At 45.9% G+C, this 14,711-nt stretch overlaps 1 protein-coding gene across 1 annotated transcript in view; it reads left to right on the forward strand.

Annotated features, from left to right (window-relative positions):
• CMTM4 (CKLF like MARVEL transmembrane domain containing 4) overlaps positions 1-14,711 on the forward strand; it is a 72,386-nt gene that overhangs the window by 42,363 nt on the left and 15,312 nt on the right. The gene's annotated exons all lie outside the window — the stretch shown is intronic.

Raw genomic sequence — 14,711 nt, forward strand, 5'->3', positions numbered from 1 at the left:
TCATTTTTGGATGTATCCTCGTTTATTGCTTGCTATGAGCTTCACTTTTAGATGTGGTTGCCTGAAATGAACAAGTGTGTCACCATGTCGATCTGTTGCACATCTACATCTGTATTAACTTTTGGACATCTCTGTATGTAGTTCACGTATGTGAATGAGTCTTTTCACGCCTTTGTTCAGCCTGTAGTAATCTACCGTAATATAAATTTCTGTTGTGGTGTACATTTAGGCCTATAGTCCTGGTGGATCAGCCAAAACTAACCTTATGCAAAACCGTGGGATTTTGCTGCCCTGTATGTGACATTTGTTGCAAATTACCTAACAGACAAATGTGCATATTTGCAAACAACTCTCAAGGAACCATTAATGTCAACACACCCTATTCTGAGCCATGCGGGTGATAGGACAAGGAGATGCACAGAAACTGGTAATTGGGGGATGCCTCAATACCAGGGATGTCAAAAATAGTGTATTAGGGTTACCGTGAATTTCTGAAACAGTAGCCACTGTAGAAAACTAGCCACACTCAGTTGGCCAAATAGCCACATTGTTCAGGCCAACTAGCCATGCTGAACCAGTCAAATAGCCGCATGTGGCTACTGGCTAGCTTGTTGGACACCACAGGGTTACATAATTACATGCAGTGGGGGAGGCAGTCAGCCCTGTGGGAACCGGCTCCCTGAGTATCATTCCCACCTTCTCCCCTCCCGCTGCCTCTGATACAGAGGCAGCAGCACAGAGGAGCAGGCGGCACCGTGCATACCAGCTCCTGCCTGCCCCCTCCATGCTGCTGTCTTTGACACAGGGGAGAAGGTGGCTCCATTAGAGCTGGTATACACTTGCCTTCCCCATGCTGCTATCTCTGACACAGAGGCAGCAGCAAAGGAGCGGCAGGAGCAGGGGAGGGGGCTGCATGTAACCGTGCACATTAACAGATGAGCCCAGGCTTAAGAGCCCAGTGGTGGCACTCCGGTTCCCCAAAGGGACAGAGACTTGGGTGAAAGGGACAGAGCTGGAGGCAGCTAGCCTTCAGCACTGCCTGGACCATGCCACTTCCAGCCAGCCCTTAGTGCCACCCGGAGCTACGGTGGTGATTTAAAGAACTCCGGCCTCCGGCTGCCACCACTGCTGCACTGGTGGTGGCAATGGCCAGGAGCCCCAGGCCCTTTTGAATCACCGGTCCCCAAGACAATTGTCCTCACTCTGCCCCTCCCCACGTTGGTAGGCCTGTAAATAAGACTTGGCAAGACTGCTTACTGTGACGGTGTCATTGTCTTGGAGGTAGGGTAAATACTAGATTTAATGCATATTACACTGGAGCAAGCCTGATAGTGACTGCTGAGTAATACAGGTAGATCTTATGACTCAGCTAACACCTGCTTCTTGCAGAAGCCCAGTTTAAAATCTTAGGTGGTGAACTATCTATTACTTTATTTAAAAAAAAAATTCTGATAGAAACAGGTCAGCATGTGTGAATCAGATCTGCCTTCCTCTACAGTCATGTAACTCCATTGACCTCGGTGGCTTGATCTCACAACCAACTTATGCCAGAATAACATTGCTCTTGGGACAGAGGAATACATGTGTAGATGGGCGAAGCTCTCCCATTGGCATAGATAGCATCTTCGCTAAGCGAAGAGTTAAATGGCTTTTTTGAGGTGACACAGGAAATCTGTGGCAAAACTGCAAATATACCTGGGAATTGCTAAATCCCAGTAATCCAAAACCAACCTTGTTCCCTAGTTCTCCATGTTGAGGTAAGCATCTGCAGGAGAGAATTCTACACTGCAGTTTTAATAATTAGCAGGGCTCGCCAGCCACACTGTCCGGCGATCTGCGCATGTGCAGATCGCCTGAATCCGGCTCTTCTGGGTTACAGTCTACTCGCCACGGGCGAGTAGATTGTATTATTTGTCGAGCCCTGATAATTAGGATGGTTCCAGGCTGCTCTAGTGTGCATACAAATTGAGGCCCTCAAGCTTCTTGCATGCTTGGGCAAAGTTAGGATGCTCCTATGGTATAAGAAGAATTTTATCTGTGTTTTCTGACTACATTGAATTGCATAACGACAGAAATCAGGGATGCAATATGTTCAGTGTTTCTAATACAGGCTGTACAGCTTACCCACACGTTTAACCCTATTTTGTTCATATGGCAGATTGTGTGCTTCACACATTTTCTCAGCGAAAATACTGTGGTGCTTTTTCTATAGTCTGGCAGTTATTTTAGGAATCCTGCAGACTTTCATATTTGACATCCTCTAAAAGCATTTTCAATAATATAGTAGCCCAGTGTCTGTGACTCTGTAATGCTGGCTGTTCCTTCTGGGCGACGCTGTTGTCTGAGTCACATCCTTCACCTTCCACCGTGACGCTCGGCTAACTTCTGCACTGCTCAGCCGGGCCGCCGCGGGGACACATGCAGCCATTTGGTCGCTGCAGTCCCCATGCAACACGGGGAGCGCGGAGCCCAAATGACCATGTGGGCTCTGCGGTCCCCCGAGTGAGAGGCAGGAGGGGGAGGTGAAGAGACAGAGAGAGAGAGGCAGGAGGTGGAGGAGAGCTGGCGGGGGGAGGCAGGAGGAGGAGGAGAGAGATTGGAAGCTCAGGAGAGAAGATCGACATGGAGGAGAGACCTGAAAATCCTGTCTTATGACGGGCTAATTGGCTAGTTTTCAATAATAACAAGCTTCATAATTTCTGAGTAATGTTTCAGGAAGCATACATATTCCTATTTCTAGTTTCATTATTTCCATTATCTGCTCAATCAACAATTTCAAGCTGGTATTTAGTTATCTAAAAACTAACTGAAGATTTTTAAAGTTTAATACAATTGCAGAGGCTGCTCTGGCAGTATAGAGGTTCAAACATTTTTTTTTTTTTTGGTCCTTTGACTGGTTTGTAGTGTTATGACTCTTTCCTAACCTTATCTGAGACATGCCCATCTCTGTAACAAACTTTCTGTGTAAACAGTTTATCCACAATAAATCTAGAAATTAAATAGGAAAATAATTTTTAGGTCATTTGGTCCACTCCCATGGGCCTTGTAGTATGTTGTAAAAACTGTTCTTTTTTATAGAGATTGGTTAATCAGGGCCCCAGCATTTTACCACCGAGTCATTGAGGGTAACAAACTGGGCCTCTGTACCAGAAAAGATTCATCTTCTGCTGCTGGTTGAATAGCAAACTGAAATTATACAGATTTTCAGGAAATAACCTTTTTTATTCAATACCAGGAAACACTGATACTATGTCTTTGTTTTAACCTCTATTATATCTGCTATTGAAATGGTATTTGAAACCCATAGCCTACAGCATAAGAGGACCACATACAAATACTGATTTTTCTTTGGGGACCAAATTTACTTGTCCTTACACATCTAATTCAGTTTGTTAGTGACAGTAATCCTAGCAGCACCAATGTTTGCTGCAATAAGAAAAAATGCTGCGTGGGTTTTGCCTGACCTCCACTGTTTGTAGTAAATGCACCAGTCTCTGCCAGCATCTAATACAGATATAAATTAATGGAGATTGCCTATCTCCTAGAACTGGAAGGGACCTTGAAAGGTCATTGAGTCCAGTCCCCTGCCTTCACAGCATCCCTGATGAATTTTTTCCCCAAATGGCCTCCACAAGGATTGAACTCACAACCCTGGCTTTAGCAGGCCAATGCTCAAACCACTGAGCTATCGCCCCCCCCCCCCTTATGCAAGATCAGTTATTTTGTGGCTTTTACATTTCAGCTATTTTAGCAACAGTGTTTTGTTTTAATTTTAATTAGAAATTCATTTGCCACCTAAATATTATTGAGATACAGTATATGAAAGGAATATGGGATTATTGCAGATAAGAAAGAAACTTCTCTGGAAAGAAAGCTAAAAAATGATTATTTGTGACAGTGAGATGAAAGAATGGATCAGTCCTTCAGCTGTGCTGCATAGGATTGCCATGAGATGTGTCAGTATAAGAAAGATCACAGTGAAAATTTTGACATATTGACATGCAGCTGAGATGTGTATGCTATTATGCAAGGATACTTTACTTGAGTTCCAGGTTTATAGTCAAAGGGTACATCTAAACTACATCCCTCTTTCAAAAGAAGGATGTAAATTAGACATATCGAAATTGCAAATGAAGCTGGGATTTGAATTTCCCGTGCTTCATTTGCATAATCGCGTCACGGTGTTTTTTCAAAAAACGCTATTTCGAAAGTGAAACCGCAGTCTAGCCGTGGTTCTTTAGGAAAGAAAAGCCTTCTTTGAAAGATCCTGTACTCCTCAAAAAATGAGGTTTACAGGATCTTTTGAAAAAGGCTTTTCTTTTTGACAGAACCGCATCTAGACCATGGCTTTCGAAATAGCGTTTCTTTTAAAAATCGCCATGAGGCGATTATGCAAATGAAGTGCGGGAAATTCAAATCCTTACTTAATTTGCAATTTCAATATGTCTAATTTACATCCCTCTTTCAAAAGAGGGATATAGTCTAGACATAGCCTAAGAGTTTAGAATGTTGTCCTATGTTGCTGTAAAAGCTGATTGTTACTGTAGAGAGCTGCAGTAGTTTTACAATAACTGTATTTTCCAAAGTCACAATGTCTCAGTGTCAGAATAGAGAAATCAAAAACTCCTCTGTAAAGATGGGGGTGGTGAACTTGCAGAACATATTTAATTGCTGTGGCAGGCAGTCGAGAATGCTGAAGTTCAACAATCTCTTGGATGAGCAGAGTTGTTGCAGACATAGATTTTTAATTATTCCATCAATGAAATGGACTTTGTGACTTAGTATGTCACATTTAATTTCTGCTTACATAACCATTTGCTCCATCTAAAATGTTTGTTTATTCTGTCGATGGTCTGACTGTGGTTATATCTATTCATGTTAGATACTGATTTATGTGTATATAAACAAGGCCAACAGTTGTTATGAATGTTAGAAGATCTGCATGATTTGATTTTAAAATCAAATCTGTCTGTATTGCAGTGTTGGCACCTGTCTCCTTAATTTTGTCAGATACCTTGTTTCACAAACACAAGTTCATTGAACATGAAGACTGAGCACTAGATATTCATGTAGTCTGAAAATGTACTTCAGCAGGTTGGTAGAGTTGTGGGTGTTGTTTTTTTGTTTTTGTTTTTTTAAGAAAAGCTGCAGAGGGGAACAATGTGCAGAGCCCTGTGCAGATACACAATTTGTTTCCATGTCTGCATATGAATCCACAAAAATGAACCACCAATATCATAGATGTGGATACCTGCAGTCATATAGTGGATATCTGCAATTTTGTATTTGCATTCGCATCCACATCCATGTCCGCAAAAATGAGCCACAGATATCTGCATCCATGTTCATGGATGCAGATACCCGCAAATATAAAACGGATATCTACAGATTTGTAGGCTCTAACAGTGTGTACAAATGTCCAAGTAGGTGACAGAAAAATAATTATCAGAAATCATGCCAGCTGCACAAAGGACTCTTGACAGGTGATCAATTCTTCAAACGCACTAAGAGGGGTTTCTGTAGTTACAAGTTCATAACCACCTTGGCTCAGAACAAGCACACACATCAATAGGTCAAGTTTGTCCAGCTCTATGAGAAGCTGCAAACTTACGCTCTAGGTGCGCTATCCCCATCTGATGTTGCACAATTTTCTAAGCATTAGGGAAGATGATTCTGCTGAGCATACTCTAGTAAAACTTTAGCTTAAATAGGAGGAAAACTACTAGCACTTGGCCTCTATTGCTAGTGATGTATATATCACACTAGACAGTAACTTCTGCTAATGTCTAGGACTAGAAACACTTGGCAGAAGAACTGGTAAGTAGTAAGGTGCAAGGGCTTGAGAGAGGATAGGAGATTGAATACCAGGGAATTTAAAAAATAACACGCATACACCAAGAGAAGTTAAAAAATAAAGAGGTGAAAATGTAAAAACATTAAATAGAAATGGCAGATTTTGTCACTTTCATAGAAGAAACATTACTTCCTGCAAAGCTTATGCAAAAAACACACACAAATGGCAGGAGCCGTATAAAGAAGAAATAATCTTGACCTGGCCCATCTCTTTCAGTGCCACAAAGTCATTTTCACCCTTAAAATGTTAGCAAAGATTTTCATAAGCAACTGATAATTTTTGGATACCTAATTTTTAATATGTGCCCAATTTGAGATGTCTTAAAGGGGCCTGATTTTCAGAAAGTGCTCAACTCCCAAAATCATTATTCATTTCTGAATGTGTTGGATGTTGATCGTCTTGCCATGGGTGGGAACCTACCCTGGTTGCAGAAATTTTTTAACATAAATCCTGAATTTTTTTAGTTGCAGTGTCTAATATGTGAAAACATGCTTTGTTGCATGGGAAAAATAAATGAATATGGAGGTGAGAGGGGTGGGAAATGATTCTAACACTATTCATTTGGATATTTCTTTATAGGACTTATTTTTATTTCACAAACCATGTTTCCATTAGTAACTGCAATGTGAATGATCCTACAATGCTTAATAACATGACTACAGGAGTAAAATTATGGGAGGGAGATTGGGTTCAGCAGACTGATTGGTATGTTTATAAACTTCAAATTGATGGCTGCACATAAGAACAAGGAGAAAACAGCCCGAACTTTGTAAAGTAAAGTGGTGGTTTGGAGAATGAATTAGAGATGCTGGACAATGAAAATGAAGCTAAAAGGAAATGTTAGTTTCAGCTCTCTCTTTTGCAGAAATTACTTGGAGAATGGTAGACCTCAGACTTCTATAATAGGTTTTTGACAAACTCATTCCACTGAAACAGAGGTTTGTTTTCCAGATTATATACATTTAGATGGAAGTTAAAATAGTTAAATGTAAGCTTTTTTAATTTCAAGAATTGAGTGGCCAAGAGAGAGATTCTGTAAAAATGCCCTAATAAAATAAGTATGCTTGTAAATGGATTTTTTTAAAAATGCACGATATGACTGTAAAGAGCTTCTGTTTTCATTCAGAATGTCTGCTGGAAAATTACATGTGTTCAGGTTTGGAGAGGAGCGAGTGAGGGCCAACTCTTGGCAATGGATCCAGTGTGGAATGCTTAACGGAAAGGCTCTTTCCCTATCTGTTCCCTGTCAGCTCTTCAGAAGTTACTTCCTGCCTATCAGCAGCAACAGACTTCTTCAAATTTACAGCCTTTATTCAGTCTCTCCACTCCGGTTAGGTCTGGGGTTCCATCTGTCTGCCAATGCTTGATTCTTAAAGGTGAAAGACAATGGGATGATTATGTTACTCATTACAGCATCCTTGGATATCATGGCTGTGCATATCAGTTGCCTGGATATTGCTTTGCTGTGCCCTGCTCTGCTGTTTATGTTGTTCAGCCCAGCTTCAGGAAGTGGACAGAAAGTCTGAAGACAAGGAAGTAAAATGAAAGAAAAACCTGGTCTTAATTTCACAGCTGAAATATTGGGTGATGATGGAGGCCACTTACAGTTAAACTTAGTGTGGCCAAAGATTGTATCTCAATATTTTTAATGTATACACCAGGGCTACACACCTTTGCAAGCCCCGGGGGCCACAGTGATACTCATAGCACATGCCGAGGGCCACAACTTACTTGTGGTTGCATATACTCGCAAATATATATGCAAATAGCTTCTTTCACACTGATGGGCATGAATACAAAGATTAAGCCTTAAGCCATGGTGCCGGACACAAACAAGGCCAGTGTGAGCCAGTCAGCATCTCTGAGGGTAGGTCTACACTGCCACCCTAGTTCGAACTAGGGTGGCTAATGTAGGCATTCGAACTTGCAAATGAAGCCCAGGATTAAAATATCCCGGGCTTTATTTGCATGTTCCCAGACGCCGCCATTTTTAAATGACCGGTACTTCGAACCCCCTGCCTGTGGCTCCACGTGGCACGGGCTAGGTAGTTCGAATTAGAGCTCCTGATTCGAACTACCTAGCCTGTGCCGCGTGTAGCCACGGGCAGGGGGTTCGAACTACCAGGCATTTAAAAATGGCGGCGCCCGGGAACATGCACATAAAGCCCGAGCTATTTTAATCCCGGGCTTCATTTGCAAGTTCAAATGACTACATTAGCCACCCTCGTTCGAACTAGGGTGGCTAGTGTAGACATACCCTGAGACTCTGCCCACAAGGCTAAGCAGCTTGCACTTTCCACAATGCCCTGGTGCTCACAGCACCTCCTCCCTGGAGGCTAGAAACATCGACACCCTGTACCCGTCTGTTCCAGCCAAGCCCGTCCGCTTGCGACTTTCACTGCTCACCCTGCCTGGGAGACAGCTCGCCGTTGTGGAGCATGTTCCCAGTGGAGGCCATGTTCAAAGGATTCCATCCACAGGCTGCGTGTTGAGTCCAGCGTAAACCCAAACTGCACTGCGGGCCACAAACAAACAGGCCGCTGACCTCATGTTGAGTATCGCTGGCATACACTATTGTGATCAGCTTGTACAGTTGCCTGGAAGAGTTTAATTTGTTCTAAGGCAATACCTCCATAAACAAACTCGATTCTATTGTTCCAGATTCTCCTCAAGCTCCTTTTCCTTGATGCCTATTAAAAAAAAAGGCAACAGTTAGGCCATTGGTGTTCTGAGACCACTGCTTATCATGCTGACGAAGTCTTGCTTTTGCTCCCCCTTTGGTCCATCCCTTTTGTAAGCTGTTGAGTACAGAGACTGTCTTTTTGTTTGGTATTTATACTAGGGATTTAAAGGTTTAACCGGTAAGCTTTACCCTTAACAGTTAACGTTACCGGTGGGACTGGAGAAGCTGCCTGCCTGCCACAGCCCAGCCCCTCCCTGTGGTGGGCCTGGTCACCCCATAGGCAGGGGCTGCTCCGATTGGGACTCAGGAACAGCCCCTGCCTGTGGGGAACTGTGGCCTGTCCCAGGGAGGGGCTGCTCTGACATCACATGGAGCAGCCTCTGTTTGCAGCGAGTCAGGGTGCCCCACAGGGAGGGGCTTCTCTGACCAGGACACCAGAGCAACCCTTGCCTGTGGGGCACCCTGACCCCCGCCGCAGGCATGGGCTGCTCCGACATGCACCACAGGCAGGGGCTGCTTTGTCTGGGTGGGAGCAGCCCCTGCCTGTGGCGGGTGAGGAGGGAGGTATTCCAGTCCAGTGGGAGTGGTTCTAGCCTAGCTTCAGTCAGTTAACTGGTTAAACAATATATTTAACCAGTTAGCCAATTCAACGGGATTTTACATCCCTAGTTTATACAGCATCTAGGGTCAATGACTTGGGCTTCTAGGTTCTAAGATACTACAGGTTGAACCTCGCTGATCTGGCACCCTCGAGACCTGACTAGTCCCGTATGAGGAGATTTGCTGGACCGGGGAAGGTCCCTCCCTTCATGGCCATGCTGCCACTGGGCTAGGGCTCCAGCCTGCCCCCACTGCTGCCTCACCCCCTGGAGCTCTCCCCGGCCCTACTGCTTCCAGGGCCAGAGTGCCATGGCCAGAGCTATGCTGCGGCAGAGCTCTGCAGCCACCTGGCTCCACAGCCAGGGCAGAGCTCCATAGCTGCCTGGTGCCAGAGCTCTGCTGCTGGGAGCCGGAGCTCCTGGTTGCTGCTGGCATGGGCGGCGAGTTATATGGGCTTGTGGTGCCCATGCTCCAGCAATATTCAGAGCCGGGGGCCCTGTTCCACCAATATTTGGAGATGGGTCTCTTCCCCTGGCCCTGGCCCCGTCCCTGCCATGCACAACCTTCAATCAGCTCCCACTTGCCGGCTGCTGCTGCCATGCGCTGCGTGCTCAAACTGGTGGGCAGGGAGACAGCCGGGCGTGACGTGATGTCACGGCCCGGGACTTTAAAACTGCTCGGCACCACACAGCTGAGTTGCGGGTTTGGAATTCGGGGACTTCTGGGGCGGAGCGCAGACTCCGGCCCCGCAAAGTGGAAGTCAGAAGGTAGGGGAGGGCTGTGAGAGAAAGGGGAAGGGGCGGAAGAGGAAGGGGCTTGTGCAGAGGGGAAGGGAGAAAACTAGGGGAAGGGCTGGGAGAGGAAGGGGCTTGTACGGGGTGAGAGGAGGAAGAAAGGGGAAGGCACCAAAGGGACAGGATAGAGGAGAGACAAATGCCAGGGGGCCAAGTGCAGACTGAGGAAAAGGGCAGACGGGGAAGTGTCAGTGGGAGGGGGGACAGGGTGATGCTGGGAGGGGAAAGGGTAAGGTCATTGGGGGCTGGAGGAGGAGGTTCTGGGAGAAGGCTTGAAAGAAGGGGTGGGCATGAGGAAGGCCAAGATAGAGCAAGTCATGTGTGAGGGCACAGAGGGGCATGAGGGGAATGGGGGCAGAGAGTAGTGAGGGGGTGGGCATCAGGGAAAAAGAAGGCAAAGGGGGTAGGGGCAGTAAGGGAAGGGGGAGGCACCAGGAGGGTGCAGGAGTAAGGGAAGGTGCAGGTGCCAGGGGATTCTGGGGGTGAAGCAGAAGGGCAGACACCTGCAGGGGAGGGACCAGCACCAGAGGAGAGAGGCAGGGCAGGTTTGTAGAGGGAGGTGTTAGAAGAGGGGATGAGGAGGGATAGCTCACAGAGTGGGGCTACTGGAGGAGTGGACACAAGGGGAAGAGAAGGGCTGGTGGAGGGGGGCAGGTTGCAGGAGGGCTGAGGGCGGTGAGAAGGGCAGGAGTCAGGACAGCTGAGGAGGGTGAGGAGTTGTGGGGGCAGCAAGAACTCTTGCGCAAGAACACATCCACACTGCCATGTGCGAGCTGTGCTTTTGCACGAGAGCATCCATGGCAGTGTGGACGCTCGCTTGCCCAAGAAAGCTCCGATGGCCATTTTAGCCATAGGGTTTTCTTGCACAAGAAATCCCTGCCGAGCATCCACACTGCCCTCTTGCGCAAGAGAACTTACACCTGTTAGAAAAGAGCGTAGCTCTTGCACAAGACACCCTTTCTTATCGCGCCATACTGTAAATTTCCTTGCGCAAGAGCAGGCTGGCAGTGTGGATGCTTTGTGGGTTCTTGCACAAGAACGGCTGTACTTGCGCAAGAAGCCGTGAGTGTAGACATAGCCTTAGAGGGAACACTTCCCCCAGCGTCTCTGCCCCCGAGTGAATGTCAAACACATTGTGTTAATGCAAGTGCAGGATGCAAATTGCATGTGGGGGGCTTGGTGGGGGCCAGTCTAATCCCTGTTGGTAGGACGATGGTGGGAAAAGCCCTTTGAGAGGGGTGACATGACACCTTTTACTTCTGGTCGTGTCTATCTTGCCCCAAGCGTGCTACCTCCAGAGACATGGCTAACGGGGAGGGGAACCTGCTACCCATGGTCGCTGGGGCTAGGGTTCTCCAGCTGCTAGAGCCAGAACATGTCCGGAGCTCCACAGCTGGGGACAGGGCCAGAGCTCCCTGGATACTGCTGGGGTCAGAGCTTCTTGGCCAGGGCCAGAGGTCCGAGGCTAGAGCTCCCCAGCCACTGGAACCAGGGAGCTCTGCTGGGGCCAGAACTCCACGCCATGCTGCCTGTCCTTCCCTCCCTCCCCCCAACCTTCTGGGCTCCTGGCTGAGTCACTAGTGCCCCTTCTGGTGCTCCTGCCCCGCCACCAGACCTCCCTCTTCCTGGGCTGTGTGGTCCAGAAACATCTGTAGTTCATGCCGGACCATGGATGTTGCTGGACCAGGGAGTCCTGGTTAAGGGAGGTACAACCTGTACAAATAATAACTCCAGATCAGCCTCTCTCCTGTCTCCGTCTCCCACTCTGCCATCTAGCATTGCTGAGATTTTTGAGCCAGCTCAATGCCCATCCTCATTGGGTTGTAACTGAGTGGCTAGCTAATATTAGTACATTCTGTCAGTTGTGGGTGCAAACATGTGATACAGTGCTAAATATGTGTCATAAAACGGGATTCAGGCTTTAGAAAATCTAGCCTTGTGAACTTACTGTTGTCAGTCAAATGTCTGCCCCATGAGTACTACATTGAAAGAGTCACTGTCTGACACATTTCAGATACTACTTTAATTGTGATTCAAACAGCTAATATCATTGTGTAACAAATCACTAGCAACCAACAGCCAATCAGTCTGTCATTAAATTATTCCTGAGAGAATTAAGGAGCAGTAGCAGTCTAAAATGAATTTGATTCAGACCCTAGACTTTACTCTGTTACCGACAGCAGCTTTGAACACCGTCTTGTGGCACAACATGGTGTCTCATGAGGTGGCTGTAATTTCAGCTGAAATTCTTCTATCTGTGTGTTGTGGTTTTACTTCGTCTATAAATACAGTAGTAAAACTTCAGCTACATCCTGATCAGATTTGAAACTATACCTTTTTTCAATTAGTTTATTCTTTTTTATTGTTATGGTTACTCATTTTGTCATCTTTATGCATAATTTTTTTAAGGAAACATTTTGCTTCTAGAATCATCACTGTACCTTCTTCTCTTCCTTTGGGCTTAGCTTCTTCAAACCAGATTTTAGCCTTTCATGTTTGAGACTGTCATGTTTTTCATTTGAAATGAGAAGCACTGTCTTTTTCAGAAGAAGAAACTTGGCAACTTTCTTGAAAACTACAATCAAATATGATAACACACATGTGCTGTAGTTTAGACAATGTCTTCAACTACCACCCTGGCCCTAAGCTCTCTTCCCAAAGAAAAATCATGGAGAAATGTAGGGACAACCTAACGTCTGTCTCTGACCTCTCTGTCAGACTTCAGACTAGTCCAGAGCTACTCAACACATGGCCCGCAGCCCATTTGCGGTCCGTGGTGTGGTTTGGGTTTAGGCGGGACTCAACACACAGCCCGCAGGTGGGATCCTTTGAACATGGCCTCTACTAGGAACACGCTCCACAACGGCGAATCAATAATAACATAACGGCCGTACTGGGTCAGACCAAAGGTCCATCTAGCCCAGTAGCCTGTCTGCCGACAGTGGCCAGCAACAGGTGCCCCAGAGATAGTGGACCAAAGACAATGATCCAGTGATTTGTCTCCTGACATCCCTCTCCAGCCTCTGACAAACAGAGGCCAGGGACACCATTTCTATCCCCTGGCTAATAGCCTTTTATGGACCTAACCTCCATGAAATTATCTAGCTTCTCTTTAAACTCTATTATAGTCCTACCTTCACAGCCTCCTCTGGCAAGGAGTTCCACAGGTTGACTACATGCTGTGTGGAAGAACTTTCTTTTATTAGTTTTAAACCTGCTACCCATTAATTTCATTTGTTGTCCCCTAGTTCTTCTATTATGGGAACTAATAAATAACTTTTCTTTATCCGCCCATATAATGGTCTTCTGTTGAGATGCATTTTAGTAGTTAAATTCCTGAACTGTCATTGCTTATTATAAGTGCTGTCATATGGGTGGAAATTGGGTAAATATTGCATTTTATTAATATCAGTAGAATTGACTTAAATGGGGCCTGTGTGTTGTGTACTCTTGCCTTAATATTTGTATTTGTGCCAGTCAGTGCAAAAGAAGCTATTTGCATATATTTGCATGTATGTGCAAGCACACTTATGTGTTGGCCCCTGGGGCTTCTAAAGGTGAGTGGCTCTGGCATAGAGGCTGGTCTTGTGGCCTTGATTGGTTTTCAGACATTTTTACCTATATTACTCTGCATCTCAACGGAGGGGGAGGTGTGAGGGAGAGGCAAAGGGGACTCCTGGCTGCCACAAACGGCTGTGCTGGAGCCCTGGGCCCTTTGGCACTATCCAGCAATGTAGAAGATCTGGCTGGAGGGGACTAGGCCAGGGACTATTTCCTTCTGGGGTCACAGAGTCAGACTCTCTCCTGCCTTGCTAAGGGGCCCGGTAAGTCTCTCCACAGCCCTGCTCTGTATCCCTTGGATGATCAGCTACAGTATTTAAGGTCCCAAGATGCCTCCCAATCTTCCTTGTAACACTTCTTGGCAAATGTAGCCACCATCATTTCAGACTTGCCTGAGTATAATTTAAGAGAGCTGCTCTTTTCACATGGGCTGGTCATATGCAAGCATTTTGATATCTTTGTCCTCTTTCCCTCATTTGTAAAGGTAACCTGGCAGTTCTCCTGCGTTCATTGGTTCTGGCTACAGGTTGCAACAGTAGTGAATAATGGATTTTTCTCCAACGTGTCAGGAAACTGTCTCTTCCATTTAAATAAGGATCTGGCCAAAGTGATCCTTGTATAACTTGATTGTCGTTTACTGTACTTGAGCTAAAAGTGAAAGCAACACACACCCTGATTTGTTCAGAACGTGGTAACCCATCTTCCAGCTGAGCACACAGATCATGCTGGTGATTTGCACCCTCTATCATCGGTTCTCTCTTTGTTTCTCCCCACCACTCCCAAATCCTCAGCCTGAAAGGCGGAAAATGGTTTGGGGTGTTAGTGTGTGACATACTTTCATAGCACAGTAACTGTGGCCAGGTCAAAGTGTGAGATTGCTAGCGCTTAGTTAAGGACTCTTGTCTGTGGAGTGAGCCACTTGAAGAAATGTGTTTGAGTCCAAGCACGACCATTTTAACAGCACTGAACAAGACTTTGCTTTTTTGCAAAAATGTTGCTGCAGTAAATGATGGAGTAGGAATTAGTGGTAAGCAAAGTAGCTGAAGGTAGAAAAGATGAATAGCAGAGGCCACTATGGACAACTCTGTGCGTTTTAATTACTGATCATACAGTGGGGAAATACCTCCAAAACATTTTATGTTCTACAGGTTAGATCTCCTTGGTCTGGCACCCTCAGGACCTGAGCTGTCCCAAACCAGGGAGTTTGCCAGACCAAGGG

Source organism: Pelodiscus sinensis, chromosome 12 (genome assembly GCF_052426305.1).
Source record: "Pelodiscus sinensis isolate ZL-2025 chromosome 12, ASM5242630v1, whole genome shotgun sequence".
Classification (NCBI taxonomy): Eukaryota; Metazoa; Chordata; order Testudines; family Trionychidae; genus Pelodiscus; species Pelodiscus sinensis.